The sequence below is a fragment of the Sorex fumeus genome, unplaced genomic scaffold, assembly GCF_029834395.1.
Source record: "Sorex fumeus unplaced genomic scaffold, SorFum_2.1 ptg000098l, whole genome shotgun sequence".
Taxonomy (NCBI): domain Eukaryota; kingdom Metazoa; phylum Chordata; class Mammalia; order Eulipotyphla; family Soricidae; genus Sorex; species Sorex fumeus.
The window spans coordinates 36,670,923-36,685,230 of record NW_026606155.1 but is presented as its reverse complement, the minus strand read 5'-3'; positions in this window follow the sequence as shown (position 1 = coordinate 36,685,230).

Genomic DNA, 14,308 nt, shown 5'->3' with positions numbered 1-14,308 from the left:
GGTGCCCACACCTTTGCCAAGTCTCTTCCCAAATGACCAATGCAGCCAATGGAAGACTTTTCTAAAGGCCCCTTTTCCAGTTTTTTTTTTTTTTTTTGGTACAGTCAAGATTTTCTCTAAACTGCACTGAAGTATGGGTCTTTTCCTATTCAATCCTTCCTTTGCTTTTCTTTTGCATTGAATGCAGTCTGAAGAGTCATCAGACATTCTCCTACTTCCTTTTAACCCCCTCCCCCCAAAAAACAATAAATGCCTTGTATGTATGATACATTGCACTGTTTCTTGGAGGATCTAAATTGACACAGGTGGGACCAAGACTTGGAGGAAGCTGACAGGAAGATGAGGCTTGAGACTAACTTTTTTACTGTCTGGCTGGCACAAAACATATCCTTTCCTGCGTGCAATATGGATGGCCTAATAGTCTCTGACACAAGGTAAGGGCCTGATTGTTAAACGGTTCCTCCATAGTGGGGTTGGAAAATATCTCAAAGTAGAAAATACCCTTCACAGTACAATGATCCTTTCATATGAAAGCTATTGGAGAATAATGCCTGCAAGGAATGGAGGTGCCTTATTAGTACTAAGATATATTGATGTTCTATGGTAGAATAATGATGAATTGAGGGCAATGAACAGACCATTAAAAGCTAAGTGTAGGCGCCAAGGGGCCTCTTTAATAACGTAAGACAGGTCTTTATCTTTTGAAAGGGAAGAATGAAAACAGCTGAGTCGCAGAGAGACACTAAAGTCACAGAACTCCAGAGTTGCTCAAGAGCTTCAGCAAGCAGATGTCTCATGTTGAAGTCAAAGGGCTATTAGAAACAGATAGCTCTGGTCTAGTAAGTTCAGAGAAGGAGCACAAGCACTCAGTCTCTAGGGGTGCTCAAAGACCCCTTGGGACTGGCTCCAGCTCCTCTTGAAACTGCAAGTGTGGAAAGGATATTTAAGTCTCTGTATTTCTGACCAGCCTGGAGATGAGCTGTCTCTGAAAGAGGAAGGAAGATGTTATTCCTGGGAAGGTAACAAGAATTAGCTAGTGCAAGCCATGAAGAAAGGGAGTGTTACCTCTGAAACTGGATTTGAGGGTATTTAATCAAGATAGTTGGAACAAAAGAACTGTTATTGATCCTTTTTTTTTTTCTTTTAGCAGGGAGGTGTGTGGGAGAAGGGATGCAGGAGACTCAGTGCTACACCTGGCAATGCTCAGGACTTCCTCCTTGCTCCACAATCAGGAATCACTCCTGGCAGTGCTGGGAACCATATGGTATGCCAGAAATTGAACCCAGGTTGGTTGCATTCTTGGTAAGCACCGTACCCACTGTACTGTCACTCTGGCTCCAAATTCATTGACTCTGGAACTGTTAAAGAAACCTACTATAGCACTGTGGTGAAGTCACCAAGGGATCAGATAAACACTTAGTTAGCTAAAGAAAGTGATTGCTGGTGCTAATGGAAGTGGAAATGCCTAAATTACTCTGACAAAATAGGAAAAAACACAACAGAACGGATAGAGTGTTGGAAGTAAGCGGGAAGGGATGAATGAATTCTAGAAACACAGATTCTGCGTTGTCGTGGCAGTCCTTAAGTTCTATCTCCTTATGCTGAGGTCACACTCTTGTGTGTGGTTTGCAGACCATCACTTGATTGAGTGTGGGTTCTCTTTGCTGAACTTCTCTGCTAAGGCCCCTACTTCTCAGAAACTGTGAAAGAACTGAGACTTTCTCAGGGCTGTACTACAATTCAGGGCCTTTCTATCAACGCTTCTTTTTCCTTACTGCTAGGTCTGGAGCGATAGCACAGCAGGTAGGGAGTTCGCCTTACAAGCGGCCAACATGGCCGACCCGAGTTCGATTCCTCCGCCCCTCTCGGAGAGCCTGGCAAGCTACCAAGAGTATTCGATATGCCAGACACAGTAACAACAAAGTCTCCAATGGAGACGTTACTGGGCCCCCTCGAGCAAAATTGATGATCAACGGGAGGGCCTTCATTTACTTACTTACTACTATTCTTCATAGGTCTCCTCTGGGGTCTGAAGTCTCTCTCCCTTGGTCTGCACCCTTCTCTTTTATCCTTTCACAGTATTTATCAAAGTAAATATTTTCATGCATCATATTATCATGGTCTGCTGCTTAGAGGCTGGAAACTGCTGAAGCTCAGGACCTATTAAATGAAATAAGATCTCTTTGACTTATCTTCTGGGTATTGATTATTCTTTAATTTTTATTTCTGTTGAAATCAAATTGTTTTAGATAAAATGTTAAAGCTACTTTAGGTTCTCATATGTTCTTCTCCTGAATATCATCATTACTATCATTTTAATTCTTCATTAAAGAGTCTCCTCAGAATGACAAGAGAACACAGGCAGTCATCAATGACTTTTAAAATAGTATGTTTTATTGTCAAAATAGCTATAATCCCCAAAGCATTATACATTATCAGTGCAATCCTTATAAAGATACCTATGATATTTTTCAAAGAAATAGATCAAGCACTCCTGAAATTCATTTGTAACAATAAACCCCCATGAATAGCTAAAGCAACCCTTGGGAAAAGAAGATGGAAGGCATCACCTTCCCCAACTTCAAACAAAGCAGTAGTAATTAAAATAGCACAGTATTGGAATAAAGACAGACCTGTAGATCAAATGGAATAGAGTTGAATATCCTATACCAATCCTCAAATGTGTTATCACTTAGTCTTTGATAAAGGTGCAAGAAGCATGAAGTGGAGCAAGAAAAGCCTTATCAACAAGTGGGGATGGGAAAGCTGGACAGCAACGTGCAAAAAAAAAAAATGAATTCAGACCTTCAGATGTCTCTCTAAAATCAGGCACAAAAGCCAATCAAAATGAATTCAAGACCTCGATATCAAACCTGAATCTATAAGGCATATGAAGGTAAATGTAGGCAGAACGCTCTATGATATTAAAACTAAAATTATCTTCAGAGATTAAACATCACTGACCAAGCAAGTGGAAGCAAAGATAAACAAACGGGCTACATTTAACCAAGAAGCTTCTGTGTCTCAAAAGAAATAGTGACCAAGATACAAAGACAGCCCATGGAATGAGAAAAACTATTCACTCAGTACCCATCTGATAAGGGGTTAATATCAAAGATATACAGGACACTGGTAGAACTTGACAAGAAAAAAACATCCAACCCCATCCAAAAAATGGGGAGAAGAAATGCACAGAAACTACCTCAAAGAAGAAACGCAAATAATCTAAAGGCACCTGGAAAATATATTCTTCATCAATCACTACTCAGCAGGAAGATGCAAATTGATCAAAATGAGATATTGTCTCACACCACAGAGACTGGCACACATCAAAAACAAGAACAACCAATACTAGCATGGATGTTGGGGGGTGGGGGGGGGAAAGGGACATCATTCATTACTGGTGGGAATGCCAACTGGTCCAATATTTTTTGATAACAATAAGGGCATTCCTCAAAAAACTAGAAATTGAGCTTCCATGCAATCCAGCAATACCACTGCTGGAAATATACCCTGGGAGTCCAAAGACAGAGAAGGAATATCATCTGCACTGCTATGTTCATTTGCAGCACTATCCAATATAGCAGGATCTAGAAACAACTGGAGTGCCTGAGAACAGGCAACTGGTCAAAAAAAAAAAATCTATGGTACATCTATCTACACAATGGAATACTATGCAGCAACCAGGAAAAATGAACCCATAAAATGTGCTTATAAATGGATGCAGATGGAGAATATCAAGATGAGTGAACTGAGTCAGGAGAGATGTAAAATGATTGCACTCCTTTGAGGAATATAAAAAAAAACATACTATCAGACAAAACCCCCAAAACAATAGAAACAAGGTCCAGGATGACAGGTCCATGACTGAAACTTAATGCAAGTGGTGGTGGGGTGTAGGATAATCAGAAGACAAGGGATCACTGTGACAATGATAGTTGGAATTGATGACTCTGGACAAGAACTGAATGCTAAAAATCGGTAAAGAAATATACAGAAATATAAAGAAAGATACCTTTTCAGTATCTGTATTGCAAACCATAAGACCCAGAAGGAAGAGAGAGAGAGAGAGAGAGAGAGAGAGAGAGAGAGAGAGAGAGAGAGAGAGAGAGAGAATGAAAGGTGCTTGCCATTGAGTCAGGCTAGGGGGTGGGGGTGGGGGGTGGAGGGAGAGAAACTGGAAAACGTACACTGGTGCAGGGATAAGTATTGGAACATTGTATGACTAAAATCCAATGTGAACAACTTTCTAACTGTGTATCTCACAGTGGTTCAGTTAAAAAAATAAAATAGGATGGTTTTGACCATTTTTCAAGCCAACACCAAGTTGACTCACCCACCAGCCCTGCTCTACCAATTCAAGATTAAACTTCAAAGGAGGTGAAAACCTAGCAGGTAAAATTCATGAAAACACCGGTTCCCGAGGCAGAAAACTCTGGGGTGCCCTCTGGAGGTGGGTGGGCATAGTACCCTCCTGGGAATCCCCAATGTTGCAGCCAGGCTAATCACTTCACAGATACTCTCTGCAGAGACCAAACTGCAAATAATTTAAGCTACTCTGGTGTCCAGCTGAGAGCTCTGGTGTTTCTTGGAATCAGGGAGGGCAGTTCCCCAGCTCCCATACTTCTGGAAGCCCCAGCAGCCATGTCCACCTCCCACAACTGTCATCATGTTGGCTCATTGACCCACACCACAGATTCATAAGTCTCTGGACCACACGGCACTTACTAATTCCTCAAATATTAAAATTTCAGTAGGAGTACACAAAATTAGATGGGAAAGTAATATAGAAGCCAACTAAACTCAACAAGAACAACAAAAACCCAGTAACACAGAAGGCTCAATTAGCAACAAAGAGCTTAATACATTCTTAGACAAGGATTTAACAAGTCCTTAATGAAATACAATAATTTTCACATAAAAATTCATTTTTATGCTTACTGATTTTAATAGTGGAGCTTTATTATCTAATTAATTTTAACTCTGGAATCATCAGTGGCTGTGGCTTTTGTTTACATTTGAAAATAAAAAATAATTAAAATGAGATGTTTTTATTTATTTACTTATGCCTTTAATTTATTCGGGTTTGAGAGGCAATACCTGAAGTTGCTCAAGATTTAATCATGACTCCGTGATCAGTGACCACTCCTGTTGGGGGCCAGGGGACTGTATGTGGTGCCAGGGGTTAAATCCATGTTGACTGCATGCAAGGCACATGCTTTAACTCCTGTACTATCTCTCCAGCAGCTTTTAAAAAATGCTCATTTCCTTAAAGTCACCCCTGTTTCTGCAGTATTTTGATTAGACATGGGTTGGATGGAACTTGGGCTAAGCCACCTCAAGTCAGTAAAGATTCTGTCCCTTGCTGATAGATACGAATGAAACCAAGGGTTTCAAAGTTCATGCCATTTTCCAGCACGATCAGGCTTATATTCTCTGCCGGGCCCTTTGGTATCTCCTATCACATGTGCTCAGCATCATGGTCAGCAGGAATGTGCGTCTGGTTTGCATTTTCTCTAGTAGCTGCTGATTGTGCACAGACAAACCAGAAACCAGCCTGTCCAACCACGACCACATCCCTGCCTCCCTGCTCTGAGTCTCCCTCCTCCACTAATCCTGCAGTGTCACTTCAGGACAAACAGCTCCATGGGGGTGGACTTCTCACTACCCCAAACAGAATGAGGTCCTCACCAGTCACAGAGAGGCCACTGGTCCTTACGATGTCCTTATCTATCTGACCCTGAAAATTGTACTTTAATTGTCAGTTGAACTGCAGAACAGATGGAAGTGACCCAAACACCACAGGGTCCGCCTCAAACTGAAAGAGTTTTAAGCATAAATGCCTTTTGTATTATTACAAGTTTTTATTTTATTTCCAGGCTTTTGGAAAGTATTATTATTATTATTATTATTATTATTATTATTATTACCAGTTAAGGTTCAACTCGGCAATTTCTTTTTAAGGAGATGACTTGCCAACTTCTTCACTGGGCCATACCTGGCAATTTCATCTCTAGAGCAGTTTTTTCAAGTGTTATTTATGACTAGACTTTCTCCCCTCCAATCACCAGACAGAAGTTTAATTACAAATATGAGTGGCCTGAAGAAATCACATGGTACCTTAGAGTCCCTGCCCTGTAAACTTGTGATATGAGTTTAAATCCCACATAACCAAGCACAATCAAGGCAACTCTGCTGTCTGTGGCCCTCAGGGCTGCAGGAGACTTCAAGCCTCACAACAGCTGCGTATATAAAATCACCACAGCCAGGGGTACAAACTGCAAGTTCTGCTGAAAAAAAAAAAACGTGCAAGTAGCATGGATGGGAAATTGGAAACATGGATGAGCCCTGACGAACACATGTGTGAGCACTGCAACTGGAGCATAAATCTTGGTGAGTACTGAGACCCAGTGTGGGAACACTAAAATCTATTACATTACAACAGAATGTGGGGATAGTTGGGAAAACTGGTTAGTCACATGTAAAAATCTGGTCAGTCATATGTAAAAAAAAAAGAAAAAGTGAGATAAACCCTTATCTCACACCACACACAATAGTCAATTCGAGTCCTGTCCTCCAAACTCAGTCCGTGCACTATGAAGCCCAGATCTCCCCTGCCTGCCCTCAAGACCTGATCGGCCAGGCACATGCAAGTCTGGGGGATCCCATCCTGCCCTGCATGAGCCCCTAGTCCAGGGATTGGGCTATCTCAGGTCTATCTGTCCCCCAATCTAGGTGGGTCCCTTGGAGAGCCCTAAACTCACCTGTCCCACCATCAAGCCAAGATCAGCCACAGGCCGGCAAACCTGTGGAATCCCATGCTATTACCTTGTATCCTGCCCTGCTCCTAGGCTAGGGATTGGGCCCTCCCGATGTGATCCTACCCTCCAACCTAAGTGGCGCCCTGCAGAGCCTGGCCTCCATCTGCTGCATGTTTACAAGCCCAGGGAAACCCATCTGTGTACACTGCATGTTATACCCACCCCAATATAGACATTGGGTGTGTGTCATGTCCATCTAGCATAGGTGGGTGCCTTGCAAAGACTAGAACAGAAGCAAAGGTATATGGGGCTACATTAAATTAAGACATTTATGCTCCACAAAAGAAATAAGGATAAGAAGAAATCCATATAATGGAGAGAATACTTGCCCACCACTCTTCTGACAAAGGGTTAGTATCCAAGATATATAAAACAATTGTGGGGGGCTGGAGAGATAGCACAGCAGGTGGGGCGTTTGCCTTGCACTCGGCCGGCTCGGGTTTGATTCCCAGCATCCCATATGGTCCCCTGAGCACTGTCAGGAGTAACTCCTGAGCGCAGAGCCAGGAGTAACCCCTGTGCATCGCCGGGTGTGACCCAAAGAGCAAAATAAAATAAAATAAAATAAAAATAAAAATAAAACAATTGTAAAACTTAAACAACCCTATCAAAAAAAGTGGGGGAAAGAGATGAACAGAAATTTCTTCAAAAAATGCATACATACATATTTTTAAATGCCCTGTATTATTTACAAAAAAGAAAATGCAAATCAAGCAAGCAACAAATATCACCTCACACTAGTGATACTGACACTCATCAAAAAGAACAAAACATCACTGGTGGTGGGGATGTGGGGGGAATAGTGGGGAAGGGAGGTGGAGAAGAACCCTCATGGGAATAGTATTCGGAATATCAACTGGCTCAACCTTTTTAGAAAACAATATATCACTTTTCAAAATAATCTAAGAATTGAACTTTCACATCACCTAGCAATTCCTCTTCTCCAAGAACCCAAATTACTACTCTGAAAAGGCACCCATGTTCTTAGCAGCACTATTTACAAAAGCTAGGATCTGGAAACAATCCAAGTGTCCAAAGAAGAGATGACTGGATAAAGAAACTGTGGTACATAAATGAAATGGAAAACTACTTGGCTATAAGAGAAAAATCACGCAAGTTGCTGCCACATGGATGGATCTCGAGAGTGTCATGCTAAATGAAGTCAGAAAGAGGACAGACACAGCATGATCTTTCTTTCGTGTGGGATATGAAGAAACAAATTAGGGTAATAACAAATATCCAATATCAATGGAACTGGAAGAATTGGTCTACAGAACTGAATTTACCACAATGGAGTCTGAGGAAGGAAGAGTATGCAATGCGAGTGAGGTAGAGGGGTAGACTAGGGAGGATACACTCAAGTGGAGGATGTGGTGTTGGAACATTTTATGTATCATTAACAGTATTGTAAATAAAGGTGCCAGAAATTTTAAAAAGAGAAAAATACACAGCCAGGCATACGTACAACTTCCTCCAGTCATTGCAACAACAACGTAGAAAGGAAGGGGAAGGGGTAATAAAAATAAATTAAATGCAGATATGGTTGTATCTCTCTCACAATTTAAGTCCATCTGTGGCCCTCCATTTCCTTAGAATAAACCCCTTTTTAAGACAGCACAATCTGGTTTCTGCTTGCTTTTCTGGCTTTCTTTTTCACTTCCATACAGAAGTCTTTGCTGCCAGAATGAACATCACTCATACTATACTTTGTTTTGTTTCTGGGACTCACAACTTACCTCAGACTTTCTTCTTCCTGCCTTCCCAGCACACCTCAGTATGATTTTCCTAGATGGAGTGATAACACAGCGGGTAAGGCGTTTGCCTTGCATGCAGCCAACATGGCCAACCCGAGTTCGATTCCTCCACCCCTCTCAGAGAACCCGGCAAGCTATGCAGAGTATCTGGCTCACACGGCAAAGCCTGGAAAGCTACCCATGACATATTGGATATGCCAAACACAGTAACAAGTCTCACAATGTACTGGGCCTGCTCGAGCAAATTGATGAACAACAGGAAGACAGTGACAGTGACAGTGACAGGTTTACCTCTCCACTTCATGATCAAATTACATATCATTTCCTTTGAGAATCACCATTACTATACCCCCCAGTATATGTTGCCTTTTCAAGTCTTGCTTACACTGTGAATGTCATTGCTGTTTCATTACCTTCTCCTTAAGAATATAATAAACTCAGCAGCTTTGTGTTCATTACTTTATTAGCACTGTTGGACTGCAAAGCATTTGTGAACTGATAACAAGTGACTGCAAGTCTGATTAGATCAGGTGTCAGCAAACTCTTTCTATAAATAGCCTGTAGTAAATATTTTAGGCTTTGTGGATCATAAGTTCTGGTTACAATTATTCAACTTTGCTGCTATAATGGCTGGAGTGATAGCATAGCGGGTAGGGTGTTGGCCTTGCACGTGGCCCACCTGGGTTCGATTCCTCCGCTCCTCTCAGAGAGCCCAGCAAGCTACTGAGAGTATTCCGCCCGCAGGGCAAAGCCTGGCAAGCTACCTGTGAGGCATTTGATATGCCAAAAACAATAACAACAAGTCTCACACTGGAAATGTTACTGGTGCCCGCTCGAGAAAATAGATGAACAATTGGAGGACAGTACAATGCTACAGTGCTGTTATAAGTGAAGGCAGTCAGAGAAAAATTAAATAAACAATCATGATTCTCTTCCAGTTAAACTTTATTTATAAAAAATGTATCTGGGTTGCAGATTATGGTTTATAATCTCCTCTATTGTATAAATGAATATTGCTTGTGAAAGTTTCAAATAAATTGAAGTTAACTCTAACTTACAGTTCTTTTGTATAAAATTGTGGCTCATTTTCTCCTTCTTTGGTCTGACTGAGGAAAAAAGTAATTAGCATTTTATCTCACTATCTACTAACAGAAATAAAACTACATTATTTTATGTGCTAATTTAAAAGTGTCACTTGGGTCAAAAAGAGGATGTTGTGTTCTTCTTAATTGTCATTTGGTCTATACTTTTACTTTTTTTTCCTTCACATTGTCGAAGGTACAAGTTCAGTAAAATAAATCAAGCTAGCTAATTAACACTGTTAAGTGACAATTTCTTCAATGTGTTGAGTATAGTTGTAAAAAAACAATGGGAAAATAAAAATTAACAATAAATAAAAATTAAAATAAAAATTAATAATTGAAAATGACAGTTTATCACTTGGCATTATACCTTTTTATTCCTATTTATTTAATAATGCTATGTTCTAATTGATGCATTACCTTTTTAGTGATGTAATCAATTAAATAATAAAATGGTGCAATATGAAATGATACCTCCTCTTTTAGAATCCTATATTTTACCCTGTATATTTGTATAGAATTCAAATATAGGTAGAAAACCCTTTAGTCAGAAAATATATTTGCAATTCTAAGAAATTACATAGGTTTTAAAAGACACTTGATTATATTACTTATAAAATTGGCCTAGTAGTTTATTTTTGATTAAATATTGCCCCTAACATTCATTCATACTTCCTTCATACAGAAGGAAGCAGAATATTAGTTAATTATATCATAGTACTCATTTAATTTATAAAGTTTAACAATTAGAATTCTCACATCAAAAGATGTTATTATTTAATAAATATAATATGGATTATCAAGATTTCTATAGGAATATTTTTTCTCAGAAAATTTTGTAATACAAGAAAACTTGTTCGTAAGCACAGATTTTTTCCAAGTATTCAGATGTAAAATGTTTTACTACTAAATAAACAAATAGTAAGAGTGAGTGTAATGGGGGTTTCATTATTGATGTAGAGAAAAAAACAGCAATATTTCTGAAGTAACATACTGCTCTTGGGAATTTTAAGGAAAAATTCAAGAGGAATAAGGAGAAAATACCTAAGTAACTTTGCCTCTAGAAAACTCAGGCAAAAGGTTAAAGATCTTGTTGTTAAATTAGATACTTCAAGATCACCCAAAACTCAACAGGTGAGTAAATTCATAATTTGTTTTAACCTTAGTGGCTCACTTAATTGTGCCCATTAAAGCTTAAAAGAAAATGACTGTTCAAAAACTCAGTAATTAGTCCTAGGAAACTTGCATTAATAAAAACTACCTCAACATGAGATTTGATAAATACCACATTAAGGTAAGAGCCTTTCTAATTAATGTAGGACCACATCTCTATATCTGCACACGTAAGAGTCTCAGAACTAGCTAGAACTATGACATACAGGGAATTACAAGCGAGTGATCCTCTTCAGGTATTGTCCTGTAAATTATAATGGCATTTCTGAAATATTTTTTTGATATGTGTCAAATCCAGAAAGAGACTTCTATACTTAAGAATATTGGCGCATCATTGTTAAACAGAATGAGTTAAATATTTTCTTAGGGGGCTTATTTGATCTTAAATATGGCAAAAGGTATTGCAAGACTTTTCTGGAAGAGAAGAATATTAGTTATTTTGCAAACCATTTTGATCATGGAACAACTTTTCAGCCCAAATAACCATTCACTTCACTTAATCACTTAACTTCCCGTTAGTCGTCGAGTTGCTCGAGCGGGCGCCAGTAACGTCTCCATTTGTCCCTGTCGCGTGCTAGTGTAGCCCAATGGCATCTGTTCACTCTGAGAACATGAAGAGCCTCAAACCGATCGTTCATGATCTTCACGAAGAAGTCTGACCATCTGATAGGTGGGCGGCCACGCGGTCTTTTGACATCCCGTGGAATCCAGTCAGTAACAGCTCTAGTCCAGGGGTCGTCTTTAAATCTCATTACGTGACCAGCTCATCTGATTTTTGACACCTTGGCAAATGAGACAGCGTCCCTGATTCTTGATCTTCGACGGATATCAGAACTCCGGATTCTTTCTCTCATTTGAGTGAAACGTGATATTCCAAGCATAGCTCTTTCTATTCTTCTTTGGGAGACCCGAATAGTGTTCTCATCGTTCTCATCTTGTTTGCGTAGGGCCCAGGCCTCTGAGGCATATGTTAATGCAGGAAGAACAGTGGAATCAAAGAGGTGTGCCGGGAGCCAGAGGTTCTTCGTCCTCTTAGCTATTTGATGTTCTTGAAGGCGTTCCAAGCTGCTCTCTTCCTTCTGCGCAGCTCGGGTGCCAGGTCACTTGTCATGTTGACTTCTCGACCTAGGTACACATAGCTGTTGCATTCGGAGATGGTCGTTCCATTGAGAGCGAATGGGGCATCAGGAACGAGGCTGTTTCTGATAAACATTGTCTTCGTAAGATTCAGCTGTAGTCCTACCTTTCCACACTCATGGTCAAAGTCGGCCAGCATTTGTGCCGCTTGGCTGATGTTTGGTGTTATTAAAACAATGTCATCAGCAAAGCGGAGGTGGTGTAGTTGCCGACCATCTATCTTCACTCCCATTCCTTCCCATTCCAGTCATCGCATGATGTTCTCGAGGGTGGCACTGAAGAGTTTTGGTGAAATGGTATCACCCTGCCGCACCCCTCTCTTGACATCAACGATCACTTATTTGTAGAATGGTGAGATCCTGGTAGTGAATCCACAATGCAGCTCACGGAGGATTCTGATATATTGGGCTTGAATGCCCTGATTGGCTAGGGCTTCAATGACGGCTTCCGTCTCAACAGAATCAAAGGCCTTCTTTAAATCAATGAACGTTAAACAGAGCGGCATCTTGAACTCCCGAGAAACCTCAATGAGCTTGGTTATCGTGTGGATATGGTAAATAACCATTAACATAATGATAAATTATTCTTTTAAGAAAAAGGCTGGAAGGTGCTTTCATGGTTACTTTCTAAAGAATCAAGTATGATCTATTATATTCTATTTTTTAAAATTTTTTTCAGTACCTTTAAAATAATTTTTATTCTTATGGTCACCTGATCACTTGACATCCTGTTACTCATCCATTTGCTGGAGCAGGCACCAGTAACATCTCCATTCGTACCTGTCGCTTTCTAGTGTAGCCCAAGGCGTCTGCTCATTCTAGGAACATGAAGAGCCTCAAACCTATCGTTCAGGGTCTTGGCGAAGAAGTCTGACCATCTCATAGGTGGGCGACCACGCGGTCTTTTGATGTCCCATGGAATCCAGTTGGTAACGACTCTAGTCCAGCAGTTGTCTCCAAATCTCATTACGTGTCCAGCCCATCTGATTTTCAACGCCTTGGCAAATGAGACAGCGTCCCTGATTCTTGACCATCGACAGAGGTTGGAACTCTGGTTTCTTTCTCTTGAGTGAAGCGTGATAATCCAGGCATAGCTCTTTCGATTCCTCTTTTGGGAGACCCGAAAAGTATAAAAACCAAACAGCATTATATTTGAAAGTGAACTGTGTCTGCATCTTTGGAGAAACTTGTGAATTTTTAATTAAAAATTAAATTATTTAATCACATAATTATGTATTAAGTAAGTAAAAGTCTTAATGCTTCTGATTCTAAGAGGTTCCTTCTAGTTCTAAGAATTCTTTGAGACAGAAAGTTGAATATGGTTGCTAGAATTGTAAGGAAAGGAAAAGAGAGAATTTCTGTTTGGGAAGAAGAAAAAATTTTAGAAATGGATATTGGTAATGATAACACAACATTGGGAATGAAGCTAATACTGCTGAACTGTGTACTTATAGGTGGTTAAAATCACATTTGTTATGTATTTGCCAACAAAAAAATTTAAACCAAAAGTTAGATGCTATTGGAAAAATATCTACTTGCATGTATGTTCCATGTTTTGTTCTGTTTTGTTTCATTTCATTTTTTGTTGTTGTTGTTGTTCTGTTTTTTAATCTACATATTTTATTTACAGGTTTAATTTACATATACATAGACACATGCATGGTAAGATTGACAAAAAATAAACCTAATTGAAAGAATGTATCACTTAATACAATTTTAGTGGCTATTAGGATATAATTAGACAGAAAAGGTATTTATTTGGTTGGGCATGTGAGCCCCAAATAACCAATTTAATTTTTTTTATTAAGAATTGATTGATAGATCCCATCAGCCTGGGAGGGGAAGAAGACTGGCACAGTGTTGGGGACGAAGAGGAAGAGGCTCAGGGCTGCTTTTGTCCCAGGGTCCTAGTGTTGTTCTGTTTTTAATTCATACAATTATTGGTTATATTCTGTCTACATAAAATCAATTTTCAAGGATTTTATTTTTATGCAATTTATCTACTTGATAACTTTACCACTTCCCAAGGAGAATGTATGAGAGAGGTGGGGGATAAGCATCATTTCTACCACTTAGGCATCAGATAAGTGCCCTGCCTTTGGGGAAAACATTAGACTGGTAGCTGGTTCCTGCTCAAGAAAAAACAAAGCGTCCTGGCAAAGAGTAGGAAATTAGAGAGGGTGGAGAACTGAGAACAGGGTAAGGAGGTTCCCACCCAAAGCCGGGCAATGAAGGCATTTTCCCAGGAGCAGGTGGTGGTTCAAGCCAAAGAGAATCCAGCTAGAAACATAAAATGAGTCTCCAATCGCAAATGTCAGAAATGTAATGAATAGGCTGTTACA